Here is an 18,022-nt window from a genome sequence, read left to right as displayed (position 1 = left end):
AGTGTGGGCCCTCATGATATCTTGGTCAGTTTTGCTGTGGTGTCGTTGTTTACCACGATCCCGCTGAACGAAGCAATCACATGTATATGTGTATATGTGTTTGAATGAACAGTTTCTCCGTACAAGCCTCAGTGTTACAATGTCAGGGCGCGAAACGGTAGCGCTCGTTTCCCTTTTACGCCCCTGAGTTCTTACTGCTTATCTGCTGACGCTGACATTTATGTGTAGCGGTTTCTTCTGTTTTACGAGTCTAGGCGATGGGAGCGAGAGGAATCGTAACACTTTCTAACAATGGCACGTCACCCGCTCTGCATATCGCACAAAACTGCTCGCGCCTTAAAACTTGAAACATAACTCACTGAATACACATGACATCATTGTAGGTACAAGGAAATCTTTTATACCAGTTAACTACATGGGTTTTCAGCAGGAATAGTGAACGTTTTAGGAGGTGGTAGTATCGGCTAACTCGAATAAAACATTCCATGTAACAATGTAACATGCGTCCAATTTTTAGAGGGATAATTTTTAATTTCGCGAGTTTGTACTCCATTTGGTATGGGCTTATTTGTCGATTGTCATTTTTGGGCCGGCCGGGGTGGCCGAGCGGTTCTAGGCGCTACAGTCTGGAACCGCGCGACCGCTGCGGTCGCAGGTTCGAATCCTGCCTCGGGCATGGATGTGTGTGATGTCCTTAGGTTAGTTAGGTTTAAGTAGTTCTAAGTTCTAGGGGACTGATGACCTCAGAAGTTAAGTCCCATAGTGCTCAGAGCCATTTGGACCATTGTCATTTTTGGTTTGAAGTTGTAGTTGTGAAGTTGTGCTTGAGTGTGTCATGTGCTGTCCTTCGTAGTGTGTCGGTATTTTTTATTTGTCTTAGAGTGTACGTTTGTGCTATCTATGTGACCAAATGTATCCGGACAACTATTTAATGCATAATTTACCATCAGAGGCGGACCCTCAAGCATAATAGGAGGGGTGAGGGAGTACTGTCTTGTAAGTAAAGAAGCAGTAACAGCAGAATCGGACCAGTCATTGGATATCAGTTCACCAGCAAATCCATCAGAGGCGTTTCGACGCTCTTACAGCTGCCCACATCGACTGTTCGTGATGTGGCGGTGAAATGGAAATCCAAAGCCAGACATAGCTAAAGCAAGACCAGGCACATCTCATGTGCAAGGGCGTGATGGAAAGTAATGCCTCCCAATCTTTTATGTGAAAACTCTTATAGCTTTTTAAGTAATTAGAATTATATATTTTCAGCTGCTGACGGGCGTGAAAATGTGAGCCCCGACCGGGACTCGAACCCGGGACCTCCTGCTTACATGGCAGACGCTGTATCCATCTGAGCCACCGAGGGCACAGAGGATAGTGCGACTGCAGGGACTATCTCGCGCACGCCTCCCGTGTGACCCACATTCTCACCTTATGTGTCCGCACACTACATTCGTAGTGTCCCTACACAACAGCCGGCCGCGGTGGTCTAGCGGTTCTAGGCGCTACAGCATGGAATCGCGCGACCGCTACGGTCGCAGGTTCGAATCCTGCCTCGGGCATGGATGTGTGTGATGTCCTTAGATTAGTTAGGTTTAAGTACTTCTAAGTTCTAGGGGACTGATGACCACAGATGTTAAGTCCCATAGTGCTCAGAGCCATTTGAACCAACCCCACACAACACACTCATTACTCGTGGAAGACATTCTTACCAAGTCCCGTAAGAGTTCTGGTAATATGTGAGCATCCGCACAGAAGAAGAAGGTCATGGCCGGTATTGCCAGAACTGTGGTGTCACCGCCAGACACCACACTTGCTAGGTGGTAGCCTTTAAATCGGCCGCGGTCCGTTAGTATACGTCGGACCCGCGTGTCGCCACTGTCAGTGATTGCAGACCGAGCGCCGCCACACGGCAGGTCTAGAGAGACGTCCTAGCACTCGCCCCAGTTGTACAGCCGACTTTGCTAGCGATGGTTCACTGACAAATTACGCTCTCATTTGCCGAGACGATAGTTAGCATAGCCTTCAGCTACGTCATTAGCTACGACCTAGCAAGCCGCCATTATCATTTGCTATTTATCTTGTGATGCATGTACCGCCAGACTGATGTTCACCAATTATGGATTAAAGTTAAGTATTCCAGCAGCTACGTACTTTATTTGCTAGACTCAAATCCTTTAACTGTTCCAGACCTCACGCCAGCCTGCGTGAGCTTAAACGCGTGCCTATCGGCTATCTCATAGTGACTTGGCTGTCTTGCCAAGCCACAGCAAGAACTATATTACTTTTTCAGTCTTTATTCGTCATGTCTATATATTTATTTCTCAGCATTGCTCGCAACGAGAGACCACTTCGTTTGACTTTGTTGACGGAGCCACAACCTTACTTGTGCTTCCACCGTTTCATTATTATCGGGTGAAGTCCTCGAAGGTGTTCTTCGGAAATAGGTGAAAATCAGATGGGACCAAGTGTGAACTGTGTAGAAGATGATCGATGGCAGTGAAGCGAAGGCGTCAGATAGTTCGACATGTAGCAGCGCTCGTGTGTGGGTTGGTATTCTCGTGGTCAGGGGCGGTGGCAATGGAGTATCATATTACACTGGATTAAATGACTTTAGAAATCAGCGAATATTTACTTCAACAGATTCAAATTTTTTTCATAATTATGTAGCAATATAGGTTGCAATGTATTTCAAACAAATTTTAACAACAGAATAAGAATGGCAAATACCTTACTATCTAAACCAATAAATATCAGTTAACGTAAAACGGGCATCTTATTATTTATTAATGTACATTGGATGTATATTAATGTACGAGTACCACCTTGGCCGACTTGTAGAATCGCCCCTGCTGATCGTGAAGGAGAGGGTGCTCCATTGTGTCGACGAACTCTTCGAACCTCGATTACAGCACTGTTTCTCACGCACCGACATTGCTACGTTACGCAACGCTAAGTTATACGCTGCAATTCGGAGCCCTCTAGCGACATAAGGCTGGAAGAATGTAGCCGTGAAGAATAAAGATGTTCAATGTTAGAAGCTATATGTCGGACGGTACGGTGGGCGACGGTCGGGATGGTATGCCACCTCTGTGCTGGGCGTCTCCACACACACCTTCGATCGTCTTCCGAACACATTTGGAAGCGGGCCTCATCGCTGAGGACAATTCTACTCCAGTCAATGAGATTCCAGGCCGAAGATGTGTCTGCGGTGGGATACCAACCTGACTGTTGCCTGACATACAGCGCCACAACCAGTAGTGATGCACCGACTTGACAGAAAATCCTAGGAAGTTCTGGTCTTACGTTAAATCAGCAAGTGGATCGAAACAGCATATCCAGACAATCTGGGATGATGATGACATTGAAATAGAGGATGACACGCGTAAAGCTGAAATACTAAACACCTATTTCCAAAGCTGTTTCACAGAGGAAGACCGCACAGCAGTTCCTTCTCTAAATCCCCGCACCAACGAAAAAATGGCCGACATCGAAATAAGTGTCCAAGGAATAGAAAAGCAACTGAAACCACTCAACAGAGGAAAGTCCACTGGACCTGACGGGATACCAATTCGATTCTACACAGAGTACGCGAAAGAACTTGCCCCTCTTCTAACAGCCGTGTGTCGCAAGTCTCTAGAGGAACGGAAGGTTCGAAATGATTGGAAAAGAGCACAGGTAGTCCCAGTCTTCAAGAAGGGTCGTCGAGCAGATGCGTCGATCTGTTGTAGAATTTTAGAACATGTTTTTTGCTCGAGTATCATGTCGTTTTTGGAAACCCAGAATTTACTATGTAGGAATCAACATGGATTCCGGAAACAGCGATCGTGTGAGACCCAACTAGCTTTATTTGTTCATGAGACCCAGAAAATATTAGATACAGGCTCCGAGGTAGATGCCATTTTCCTTGACTCCCGGAAGGCGTTCGATACAGTTTCGCACTGTCGCCTGATAAACAAAGTAAGAGCCTACGGAATATCAGACGAGCTGTGTGGCTGGATTGAAGAGTTTTTAGCGAACAGAACACAGCATGTTGTTATCAATGGAGAGACGTCTACAGACGTTAAAGTAACCTCTGGCGTGCCACAGGGGAGTGTTATGGGACCATTGCTTTTCACAATATATATAAATGACCTAGTAGATAGTGTCGGAAATTCTACGCAGCTTTTCGCGGATGATGCTGTAGTATACTGAGAAGTTGCAGCATTAAAAAATTGCAGCGAAATGCAGGAAGATCTGCAGCGGATAGGCATTTGGTGCAGGGACTGACCCTTAACATATACAAATGTAATGTATTGCGAATACATAGAAAGAAGGATCCTTTATTATATGATTATATGATAGTGGAACAAACACTGGTAGCAGTTACTTCTGTAAAATATCTGGGAGTATGCGTACGGAACGATTTGAAGTGGAATGATCGTATAAAATTAATTGTTGGTAAGGTTGAGATTCATTGGGAGAGTCCTTAGAAAATGTAGTCCATCAACAAAGGAGGTGGCTTACAAAACACTCGTTCGGCCTATTCTTGAGAACTGCTCATCAGTGTGGGATCCGTACCAGGTCGGGTAGACAGAGGAGATAGAGAAGATCCAAAGAAGAGCGGCGCGTTGCGTCACAGGGTTATTTGGTAAGCGTGATAGCGTTACGGAGATGTTTAATAAACTCAAGTGGCAGACTCTGCAAGAGAGGCGCTCTGCATCGCGGTGTAGCTTGCTGTCCAGGTTTCGAGAGGGTGCGTTTCTGGATGAAGTATCGAATATATTGCTTCCCCCTACTTATACCGCCAGAGTAGATCACGAATGTAAAATTAGAGAGATTCGAGCGCGCACGGAGGCTTTCCGGCAGTCGTTCTTCGCGCGAACCATACGCGACTGGAACAGGAAAGGGAGGTAATGAAAGTGGCACGTAAAGTGCCCTCCGCCACACACTGTTGGGTGGCGTGCGGAGTATAAATGTAGATGTAGATGTAGATGGTCTGGAGTGCCATTTCTTTTGATAGAAGGATCCCTTCGGTTGTCATCCGCGCCACCCTAACAGCACAGACAGCCGTGCGCGGCTGGCGCTCATACCGTTTATTGTTCGTCATCTTGTTTTCATGGTTCCGTCGCCTCGGTTTTCTTTAATTCTATTTACTAGCGCCACTAGGTTGTTGATTGCTTACCCGTGAGCAGCGCTTATCCGTAAGTCCACCGTCGTACTATCTCTGGAGCGACTGCTAGTTGCTACGTGTTACAAACCGGACACAATAGGAAGGACCAGGCCCCTTTGTTTTTTCCTTTTATCACTCGTTTATTACATCAGAAAAATACACATTTTAAGACAAAGTTGAACTACATGAAATATTGCTCCCAGTAAAGGTTAACATAAGCTGTGACAAAACTTAGTTCTCTTAAGGGATTCTGCTGGCAACAAATTTCGAGGAGCCAATGTAAGGTTTATATAAATTCAGCTCAAACACGTAGCTAGTGATTGAATCACGACACAGACACTTTAACAATTTCGGCAACAAATAAATAGCGTGAATTTGTACTCACAGTAACCAACTAATCAACAGCCTTGCCACTGAATAAGTAGTAGGCCATTTGGAACGAATTAGCAACACCCAGCAACTAGGGGAGTTAATACCAACAGTCTTTAAATGTCTTGCTCCCCATTAAATAAACAAACTTACGGTAATTAAATGAACAACAAATCATACTACGCTCCACTCAAACTCTTCAGTGGAAGCCAGTTAACTGACTAGCACTGAAGTCACACTGAAGCTCATCTCTGTGTTCCCAGACACACATGGGGCAAACTTATACAAGACAAGATTTTGAAGGGAGCACATCAGTAAAACCGGTAGTGGAGCGAACTCGTGCCACTGAAAATTAAGGTACTAGACCGGGGCACAAGGTGGTATACAGTAAAGTTGCCTTAGTGCTATACTGCGCTCCAAAATATTAATTCAAATGGCCAATTCAAAATTAAGTACACATAAACCAGCATTAATTAACGAGGAGTGACACCAGGTCGCTCGAAGGGATGACAACACTTAATTGAAAAGACGAATGCCGGAGGCGGCAGTAACAAACACTTCCTCCGAGTTTTAACCAGGAGTCACTTCCCGCTATACAAGTAAACACTTAACCAAGCACAAGGAAGGAACCCCAAAGACAAAATTCAAATAAACCCCCCAAAGGACTATAAAGGACAGGGAACCCCAACTATTTAAATTTAAAAGAATTAGCTCTCCCAAAAGGCAGTGTAAACGCAAAGGCCACACTTAAGAGGCCACCAAAATTGGTTACAAAAACACTTACACATTTGCTCCTATTCTTTAAAAGAAACACATGGCTGCTTAATTTCTGCTGGACGTCCGGTATGGCTCGTGTAGGATACACCAGACAACAACCCAAGCTAGGCGTTCGCAAGGCACGGCGAGCAAAATCAGGAGAGCAGACAGGCAGGCAGGCAACACATATCCTCCATGGTGAACCGGCAGACCGCGTACAACCAACTCCACGTATACGTGGTTGCTTCCCACCTCGTACCTCGCGGCGTCTCAGCAGGTAGCCCGAGCAAACGTCAACTGCCACTCGCCCCGCGAATACGGAAAACAAGGCAAGCAAAGATAAGAAACGTCGAAGGATCGATAATGGACATCCAAGAGACTGGCGCGCCCGTAACGAGCACCACGGCTTACTAGTGTTTCCGGGTCGTCGTGTGTCTGGAGACCAGCTGGGAGCTCACTCGGCCTTTAGCCAAGAGGATATTGTAATTTTACTTAAGTAATGCCTTCAGCCGTGACTCTAAGTCCTGCTGGTTTTTTATTTTTATTTTTTTTTTTAGATTATTCTGCAGAAGTTACTTGGACCCTCAGCCGTTAATTGATCTTTGTTGTTTTAAAGAGGAAACTGTGCATTGGTTTGTGGAATAAAGTTGTGTGTGTTCTTGTGTAACTAACACTAATTGACCTGGGCCCCTTTCCACAACCTGATCCGCTGTTCCTGCGAAGCCAGATTTGACACAGTAGTACGTCGACGATATTCTAAACCTCGTTTTGTTGCTCTTACTGCGCACACGTTTCAGCAAGATAATGTCCGCCCACACACGGCGAGGGTTTCTGCTGCTCGTGTTCGTGCTTCCAATGCGCTACCTTGGCCCGCAGGGTCGCCAGGTTTCTCACCAGTTGGGAACGTTTGGAGCATTATGGGCAGGGCCCTTCAACCAGCTGAGCATTCTGACGATCTAACGCGTCTATTGGACAGAATATGACACGATATCCTTCAGGAGGACATCCAGCACTTCAATCAATGCCAAGTCGAATAAATGCTTGCATAAGGTCCAGAGGTGAACCAAAGCCCAATTTGTAAAGCTCTTTTTCTTGGTTAAATCATCCAATTTTTCCGAAATCTGAAGGCTGTAAATTCATCTAAATACTTAGGGATTACAATTACAAAAAACCTAAGTTGGAACTATTGTTGTGGGTAGAGCAAACCAAAGACTAGCCAACTAAAGAGACTGGTTACACCACGCTTGTCCGCCCTATTCTGGGGTATTGCTGAGCGGTGTGGTATCCTTATCAGGTCGGACTGACGGATGATATTGAAAAAGTTCAAAGAAGGGCGGCTCGTTTTGTATTATCGCGAAATAGAGGAGGTTCAAAATGGTTCAAATGGCTCTGAGCACTATGGGACTTAACATCTATGGTCATCAGTCCCCTAGAACTTAGAACTACTTAAACCTAACTAACCTAAGGACAGCACACAACACCCAGCCATCACGAGGCAGAGAAAATCCCTGACCCCGCCGGGAATCGAACCCGGGAACCCGGGCGTGTGAAGCGAGAACGCTACCGCACGACCACGAGATGTGGGCAAATAGAGGAGGTAGTGCCACAGATATGATACGTGAATTGGAGTGGCAATATTTAAACAAAGGCGTTTTTCGTTGCAACGGGATCTTCTTATGACATTTCAAAGCATCAGTTTTCTCCTCCGATTGCGAAAACATGCTGTTGGCACCCACGTACATAGGGAGCAATGATCATCACGATAAAATAAGAGAAATCAGGGCTCGCACAAAAAAACTTAATTGCTCGTTTTTCCCGCGCGCAGTTCGAGAGTGGAACAGTAGAGAGACGGCTTGAAGGTGGTTCACTGAACCCTCTGCCAGGCACTTAATTGTGAATAGCAAAGTAACCACGTAGATGTAGATGTAGAAATTGTAATCATTGCTTTATATGCGTCCCATTCGCATAATTCCTTTGTGATGCCTCTTAGGCACTATTTGAAGTGAACAAATTCCCAGGTGTAGATTGTGTAACAAATGATTTTGATACATTGCGTACAGTCGCCATAGACAGTGCTCTGATTTTCAGAGTAAACATGTAGTTGTCCACTACAGAACTTCGACACGGCGGGTTTTCACTTCCTCTGCGAGGTGCCACCACAAACCACATAGGACGGTGCCCACGGTCAGACGTTACTACCACATTGGTGTTTTCGTGTGTCTTCCCACCAACAGCACAACACTGAGGAAACGTAGAACGTAAAGTTAATGATGTAGCTAATATGGCAGTCGGTAAGATCACCACGCAGCTGCCAGGGAACAAATAAACCCGTTACTTCAACGAAACGCATTGCCTACGCTCAGCACTGCCTGCCGTCACAAACTCACAAAAACAGGCACTTCATACGTAAAACTGCTCAGCGCCGACTAACTCACAATAACCTGTCTCTGCGTTACATAACGAGACTACTTAGAAATGCCCACGTCCGACAACAACAGACTGGCTGACTCAGTACAACTGCCTCTCGTTCTTCCTTTCAGATTGTAAGTGATCGCGTGTCACACCGCACTCCAAAGACCACAAGTAAAACTTAAGCACTTCCCGTGCAGCAGAAATAAACGTCGAAATCGATCGACGTGCGATCGGAAAATGAAGGCAAAGAGCGCGTCTGTAATCGATGCGAAAAACACACGATCTAAATGAAGGTGAGGTGAACCAACAGACACATTTCAAGGCTTCCAACATAACTGAAAAAAAACACATACAGTGATAAGCCCCCTGTACCCAAATCCATGTGGCACACGTGATCTGTCCCTCTGTTCTGTTACGGAGGGTAGGGCGATTTGGAGCAGGAGAGGCACCACAGGACATTTTAATTTCCACTGTCTGTACTTTTACAAATAAATACGTAAAACTTTGTCAGCATAACCAGGAAGGATTTAGGATTCACACTCACTGCAGTGGAAGTTCGATGGCAAAATAATTTTTTTACACGTGAAGTTTCATCATTTTTTCACTTACTGTTGGCTGCATTTGTTGCTATAGGCACACTTTTCTTCATAAGTAAGAGAGATTCTTCGAAGAATTTTGCGCAGCATACAAACCATACTTATAGGTGTATAAAACTCTAGAATTTATTTAATTTATGAAAAGTAAATGAGCTGTTACATTTTAAACTTCATGTTTAGAAAAAAAACTCAAATTTTACAGTTAATTATCTCAATGTTTACCACAGTTTTTAATAGATTTGGAAAATGCTACAGTTTCATACAGTTGTATGTATGGTTTGTATGCTGTGCAAAATTCTTCGAAGAATCTCTCTTACTTATGAAGAAAAGTGTGTCTATAGCAACAAATGCAGCCAATAGTAAGTGAAAAAATGTTGAAACTTCACGTGTAAAAAAAATTATTTTGTTTTTCAACTTCCACAGCTATGAGTTTGAATCCCGAATCCTTCCTGGTCATAGTATACACAGTGAAAATTAAAATGTCCTGTGGTGGCTCTCCTGCTTCAAGTCGGTGCGTTTGACATCCTACCCCCAGCAACAAAATATATCATGAAAATGTGTGACTTCCTTGGGATTAAGCTGTATACAGGGCGTTTCTCTAAGAGGGTGCAAAAATGTACCAGGACATAGAGAATGCCCCACTGAACAATTTGAAATAGGGAACCTGGAGTCAGAGAAGTCAGCTGAAGGAGATAAGGAAGTAAATTTTTCTACTACTTCATCTAGCATTACTGTCCTCCTGCTTATTTCCAGCTGACATGCGTACTGTGCTGTTTGTTTACATGTACATTCCGTATTTCCTGCAAGGAAACAGTGAGGACGAGCCTTGTTTACTTTACTTGTCCATAAGGTAGCTCCGTTGTGTAGCATTACCATTGTCTCATGACAGAATGTACTATGACTCGAAGACAGACCCATTCTTTCCATTCTTTATGCAGTGCTATTCAGAGACGTACAGTACAATACAATGCAGCAGTACCGGTACAGTTTCTCAGAACTCACTAATAATCACCTTGTGTATGGGGAAGTATGTTGTAGTGCTCTCGCTGATGAAAGACCGTACAGGGAACTATTTCGTAACAGGCATCATCCGCCACGACGAGTGTTTATTTCTTTCGATCGACGAATGTGTGAGACTGGTTCATTGGAAAGAAGGAACGAGGGACCTGGCAACATGAGGACCACTCGCACAGCTGATTTTGGAGAGGAGATGCTGGAACGTGTTGCAGCGGATCCCGCTACAAGTACTTGTCGTATCGCACGCACGTGAAATGAGTGCTGCACATACTAGCGTGTGGCGAGTGCTCCTCAACTATTACACCCACGTCACTCACAACGAGTCCAAGCAATTCTTGGAAATTTGTAGTTAGGTCTTATCTACATATGCATTTATACTCCGCAAGCCACCCAACGGTGTGTGGCGGAGGGTACTTTACGTGCCACTGTCATTACCTCCCTTTCCTGTTCCAGTCGCGTATGGTTCGCGGGAAGGACGACTGCCGGAAAGCCTCCGTGCGCGCTCCAGTCTCTTCAATTTTACATTCGTGATCTCCTCCGGAGGTATAAGTAGGGGGAAGCAATATATTCGATACGTCATCCAGAAACGAACCCTCTCGAAGCCTGGATAGCAAGCTACACCGCGATGCAGAGCGCCTGTCTTGAAGAGACTGCCACTTGAGTTTGCTAAACATCTCCGTAACGCTATCACGCTTACCAAATAACCCTGTGACGAAACGCGCCGCTCTTCTTTGGATCTTCTCTATCTCCTCTGTCAACCCGACCTGTTACGGATCCCACACTGATGAGCAATACTCAAGTATAGGTCGAACGAGTGTTTTGTAAGCCACCTCCTTTGTTGATGGACTACATTTTCTAAGGACTCTCCCAATGAATCTCAGCCTGGCACCCGCCTTACCAACAATTAATTTTATATGATCATTCCACTTCAAATCATTCCGTACACATACTCCCAGATATTTTACAGAAGTAACTGCTACCAGTGTTTGTTCCGCTATCATATAATCATACAATAAAGGATCCTTCTTTCTATGTATTCGCAATACATTACATTATGTTAAGGGTCAGTTGCCACTCCCTGCACCAAGTGCCTATCCGCTGCAAATCTTCCTGCGTTTCGCTGCAATTTTCTAATGCTGCAACTTCTCAGTATACTACAGCAGCATCTGCGAAAAGCCGCATGAAACTTCCGACACTATCTACTCTCTTATGGGACCAAACTGCTGAGGTCATCGGTCCCTAAGCTTACACACTACTTAATCTAAATTAAATTACGGTAAGGACACACACCCACGCCCGAGGGAGGATTCGAACCCCCGACGGGGGAAGCTGCGAGTTCCGTGACAAGACGCCCCAGACCGCTCGGCCACCCCGCGCGGCAAACAATTCTTGTGACTGACTGCACCGAGGATGGCTTTGTGTCAGTGCTTGCTCCTACAATGGATTGATCGACCAGATTTCCTCCATATCGTGCTGTTTACTGACGAGGCCTCATTTGATCGTGATGGTACTCTGAACAGCAGGAGTAGCCATTTGTGGGACGAGGAAGACCCTCACGCTGTAGTAGAGTAAACCATCAAGTACGTTTTGCTGTGAATATCTGGGCTAGCACTGATGGCCACAATCTCATTGGGAAACAACTTCTACCTGACCGTATGAATGGCCACCTTCCCTTGAGGTTCGTGGAAAGTGTTCTACCTGAGGTTTCGGAGTACGTAACCTCGGCTGTTTCTTGAGGGGATGTGGATACAACACGACGGTGCACCGCCTTACTTCAGTGTGGATGTCCGCAACCATCTCAGTGCTGTATTTCCTGGTCGCTGGACTGGAAGTGGAGGTCCTATTCCATGGCCTGCGATGTCACCTGACTTGTATCGCCTTGATCATTTCCTGTGAGGATATCTCACAAGTTACTTGTGTATGAGACCAGAGTTGACACGGAGATGAAATTAAGGTGCCAGAATTATACCTGCCTGTGATGTGATTCGAAACACCAGGGATATTTGTCAGGCTGCGTCAGTATCTTATTCGCCGATATGATGCTTGCTTGCCTCGAGGTTGATGGCCGTCAGTGTCATTGTTTCAGTGATGGTATTGGCAGTTAACTGTAATTAATTTAATTAAAAAAGTACACAGTAATGTGATTTTATTCCTATTATCTCTGACCCAGGTTTCCTACCTCAAATCGTTCAGTGAAGCATTCTCTACGCCATGTTAAATTTTTTCATGCTCTGACGTAAACAGCCGGTACATGCAGGGTGGACCATTTTAATCTAAAATGGGGCATAACTCGGGCTAGAGATGAGGCACAGAAAACCGTCCTGGGTTAAAATTTATGTGGAAAAGAGCGTCATGCATTACTACTAATGGCCTTTAGCTTCAACTGGATTTTCAAGGTAGTTTGGAGGTTAAAGTCTTCTTTGAAATGGGAACCCTAATATTTTATTTAATATTTGAAAAGAGCGACAAATTTTACGTATAAAATATATTGTTCAAGGTCATGGAGGTCCAGTGAAAGTGAAATAAAAAGCACTCTGTCTTTAGTCCACGAGTGGTTTTCTTTGACCGGAGCCGCTACTATTCGGTCGAGTAGCTCCTCAATTGGCATCACGAGGCTGAGTGCATCCCGGAAAACGGCAACAGCGCATGGTGGCCTGGATGGTCACCCATCCAAGTGCCGGCCACGCCCAACAGCGCTTAACTTCGATGATCTCACGGGAACCGGTGTATCCACTGCGCCAAGGCCGTGGCCGATGGTCAAATAAGCAAATATATTCTTAGTTCTATTAGGTCATTAGCCCTGAATAGAGGAGGGATACAGCAAAATACAATTTTAGATATAAACTGGAAGCAGCATAAGGGTCACATATAATTACCTATGACCATGATCTTAAAGTTAACTATCGACGGTCATTCGAAAGTTGAGTATTGTTTGGAAAGAGCGAAAAAGGATTCGAGCTTTAAGTTCTAATCAACTTGTTTATTGGCAAAAAGAAATACATCACAACGTATAAATGTTATTTTGACATTGGAATGATACATCGAATATAAATAAAAATTGACCATCGATTTATAAGTCACTGAGTGAGACCCCTTGCCTCTCATTCCTCGGGATGCCTCTTCCAGTCTGTATCTAACATTGTATTTTGCTGTATCCCTCTATTCCCAGATAATCCCTACTAGAATTAAAAACAAGTTTGCTAATTTTTCCTTTGTTGAACCTTGCCATGACCCTAAATAACGTGCCATTTTATACACAAAATCTGCATTCTTATCAGATCTTAAATCTAATATTAGGATTTTCACTTTAAAAAAAGTCACTTTAACCTCCAAATCAGCATGTAAATCACGTTCAAGGTCACGGCCATTAGTAACAATGAGTGACTCTCCTTGCTTCCTAATATTTTAATCTAAACTATTTTCCTGTATCTCATCACCATCTCGAGTTATTTCGCATTATGGATTAAAATGGCCCACCCTCTATAGATATAAATTTACGACTAAATTTTAAAAAAAATTGAATACAGCGCAAAAGCAATCATGGACACAAGAGAAAGCACAAAATTACTTTCGAATTCGGGAATGCATAGGGACATAACCGAGAAGCTACAATTCTAAATTCACGCAATTACTGTCTTTTTGCATCAGATAAACAGCTGTAACCAAGACAGATTATTTAGTTACAGAGGCTGTTACAAACGGCCACAACACGACCCTACACTATGGAAACAGCGGCCGCCTGCCGTATCATGAACACTCTGACTGCAGGCCGGTACAGGAAACTCATAAAAGAAGAAACGAACATACAAGTAAAAACAAACATAATGATTCCACAAGCCCACAACCTGTCCCGAGCTCTGGATTGTACCACACAATGGCAGTGGGTATTAAAATGTTTTGATGAATAAGAAAACGCTTAAAACCCAACATTAAATAAAAGATACACAGCATCAGTTAATGGCGCCGCAAAATTACTGAGCAGTTACTTTACTTGAAAAGGGCAAGACACACTCGAGCAATAGCCGTCCAATAGCAAGCAGTGAACGGTCGCTGCGATAAGCTAATGGGCCGGCAATTGCAGTTTTAAGGTTACTAAACCAGAGTGTGTTTCGATAAACCCGACCCGCTTCAGATAACCGTATAAAACTGAAAGCACACAAAAGCTCCAGAAGGAATTTTAACGAACATATGACAGTAAAACATTTATTTTTGAAAAGCAACCGGCACATTGACATACCACATTTACAAAAGACTAATAAATCCCAATCCTGTTAAGAGCAGGGCGGTACACACTAAACAACTGAAGCACTGGCAGTGAACCAAGTTTTACAGACTTGCAAATACTCGCCATTATCATCCCGAAGCAGAGCTGAATGCTGTTCAACCACGGAGAACAACTTTCGATCACCGCTCAACGCCTTCTCATGCTGAGATCACGTAAAGCCGCTTAGCACTGATCGTATTCCACTTGTAGCGAGCTTCAGTGATGCCGCCAACCAGTACTACACTACTGGCCATTAAAATCGCTACACCAACAAGAAATGCAGATGATAAACGGGTATTCATTGGACAAATATATTATACTAGAACTGACATGTGATTACATTTTCACGCAATTTGGGTGCATAGATCCTGAGAAATCAGTACCCAGAACAACCACCTCTGGCCATAATAACGGCCTTGATACGCCTGGGCATTGAGTCAGAGCTTGGATGGCGTGTACAGGTACAGCTGCCCATGCAACTTCTACACGATACCACAGTTCATCAAGAGTAGTGACTGGCGTATTGTGACGAGCCACCATTGACCAGACGTCTTCAATTGGTGAGAGATCTGGAGAATCTGGTCAGGGCAGCAGTCGAACATTTTCTGTATCCGGAAACGCACGTAGAGGACCTGCAACATGCGGTCGTGCGTTATCCTGCTGAAATGTAGGGTTTCGCGGGGATCGAATGAAGGGTAGAGCCACGGGTCGTAACACATGTGAAATGTAACGTCCACTGTTCAAAGTGCCGTCAATGCGAACAAGAGGTGACCGAGATGTGTAACCAGTGGCACCCCATACCATCACGCTGGGTGATGCGCCAGTATGGCGATGACGAATACACGCTTCCATTGTGCGTTCACCGCGATGTCGCCAAACACGGATGCGACCATCATGATGCTGTAAACAGAACCTGGATTCATCCGAAAAAATTACGTTTTGCCATTCGTGCAGCCAGGTTCGTCGTCAAGTACACCATCGCAAGCGCTCCTGTCTGTGATGCAGCGTCAAGGATAACCGCAGCCATGGGCTCCGAGCTGGTAGTCCATGCTGCTGCAAACGTCGTCGAACTGTCCGTGCAAATGGTTGTTGTCTTGCAAACGTCCCCATCCGTTGACTCAGGCATCGAGACGTGGCTGCACGATCCGTTAGAGCCATGCGGATAAGATGGCTGTCATCTCGACTGCTAGTGATACGAAGCCGTTGGGATCCAGCACGGCGTTCCGCATTACCCTCCTGAACTCCTGAACCCACCGATTCCATATTCTGCTAACAGTCAATGGATCTCGACCAACGCGACCAGCAATGTCGCGATACGATAAACCACAATCGCGATAGGCTACAATCCGACCTTTATCAAAGTCGGAAAGATGATGGTACGCATTTCTCCTTCTTACACGAGGCATCACAACAACGTTTCACCAGGCAACGTCGGTCAACTGCTGTTTGTGTATGAGAAATCGTTTGGAAACTTTCCTCATGTCAGCACGTTGTAGGCGTCGCCACCGGCGCCAACCTTGTGTGAATCTTCTGAAAAGCTAATCATTTGCATATCACAGCGTCTCCTTCCTGTCGGTTAAATTTCGCGTCCGTAGCACGTGGTGTAGCAATTTTAATGGCCAGTAGTGTATTAGAACGGCCCATTCGCCCCGCTGTAACGAGGAACTTTCTTCAAGCCGAGCGCCGCCTCTCCATGTGAACCGGCACACAATCGCTTAATATTAGCACGTCGCAAAACAGCACGGCTTCCACTTTTGTGCAGTGCAGATTTTAAAGTGTCCTTCGTCACCACAGCATATCACTCCTGCCGTAAACTCAGCTTCGCTGAAGCACTGCAAACTGCCACATCCACTTGCCTGTCCACGACTGTGTGCAGCGGTCCGCGCATTCCTGCTTTCAGCTTAGGTGCTACACCCGCCACCTTGCGGCGAGCTATACATCGCGAATCGACACAAGTCCTCCACTCGGTCGTTAGGAACTTTCTTCTCTGTAACGTATTATTTATTCGTATTATCTCTCACTGTCTTGTCAGTATTTTATTAATTCCTTAGATCCTTTTTTTTTACAAATTTTCCAATCAGCTCAATGACCAGATAAATATTGAAAACCAGATGTTATATAAAACAACTGAAGAAATTACAAGAAAAATATAACAGTCTTTTCCATCCTTCACCCTCTCCCACTCTCCCACCCAAACCACCCTCTCCGAATTTCATTTCACTTCTTGTTCCTCACCTCCTCCGTCACACTACTATGCACTTATGTCCACTCATCATGGACACTCCAACCCCCACCTAAGAAAAAGAAAAAAACCACACTCAATCACTATTCGTTCACTACTTTTACACAGTATATACACTGAAAAGTCAAAGAAACTGGTACACCTGCCTAATATCGAATAGGGCCCCAGCAAACACACAGAACTACCACAACTGACGTGGCATGGACTGGACTAACGTCTGAAGTAGTGCTGGAGGGAACTGATACCACGAATTCTGCAGAGCTGTCCATAAACCCGTAAGAGTGCGAGACAGTGGAGATCTCTTCTCAACAGCATGTTGCGAGGCATCCCAGATATGCTCAATAATTGGGTTAGATAGAGCAGCAATCAGTCGTAGAAATTAAGTTGCTTTAATATGACATTTATAGTCACAGCGCAGATCAGATTTCGACCTGTGTCAGGTCACTATCAGTGCAGTGCGGAATTGTAGCAGTTGTTCGTGCTCAAGTGAATGCTTACACAGTTCAACCATTACTCAATAATGATCATGTCTGGCGAGTTTGGTGGCCAGCGGAAGTGTTTAAAGTCAGAAGAGTGTTCCTGGAGCCACTGTCTAGCAGTTCTGGACGTGTGGGATGTCGCATTGTCCTGTTGGAATTGCCCAAGTCCGTCGAAATCCAAAATTGACATGAATGGATGCAGGAGATCAGACACTATGCTTACGTACGTGTCACCTGTCGAAGTCGTACCTAGACGTATCAGAGGTTCCATATCACGTCAACTGCAGCGCGCCCCACGCCATTACAGAGCCTCCACCAGCTTGAACAGTCCCCTGCTGACATGCAGCGTCGATCGATTCGTGAGGTTGTCTCCATAAACGTATACGTCCATGCACTTGATACAATTTGAAACGAGACTCGTCCGACCAGGTAACATTTTTGTAGTAATCAACAGTCCGATGTCGGTGTTGACGGGCCCAGGCGAGGCCTAAAGCTTTGTGTCGTGCTGCCATCAATGGTACACGAGTGAGCCTTCGGCTCCGAAAACCTATACCGATGATATTTCTTTGAATGGTTCACACGCTGACACTTGTTGATGGCCCAGCACTGAGATCTGCAGCAATTTGCGGAAGGGTTGCACTTCTGTCACGTTGAACGATTCTCGTCAGTCGTCGGTCCCGTTCTTGCGGGATCTCTTTCCGGCCGCAGCGATGTCGGTGATTTGCTCTTTTACCGGATTCC

At 45.1% G+C, this 18,022-nt stretch overlaps 1 non-coding gene across 1 annotated transcript; it reads right to left on the bottom strand.

Annotated features, from left to right (window-relative positions):
• Positions 1-1,286: 1,286 nt before the first annotated feature.
• Positions 1,287-1,361, bottom strand: Trnat-ugu (transfer RNA threonine (anticodon UGU)). Its single transcript has one exon. It is a non-coding gene; the product is annotated as a tRNA-Thr (tRNA).
• Positions 1,362-18,022: the final 16,661 nt, after the last annotated feature.

This window comes from Schistocerca serialis, chromosome 10 (genome assembly GCF_023864345.2).
Source record: "Schistocerca serialis cubense isolate TAMUIC-IGC-003099 chromosome 10, iqSchSeri2.2, whole genome shotgun sequence".
NCBI classification, from domain to species: Eukaryota; Metazoa; Arthropoda; class Insecta; order Orthoptera; family Acrididae; genus Schistocerca; species Schistocerca serialis.
The sequence above is the reverse complement of the archived record's forward strand: the minus strand, read 5'-3'. Positions and strand labels throughout refer to the sequence as shown.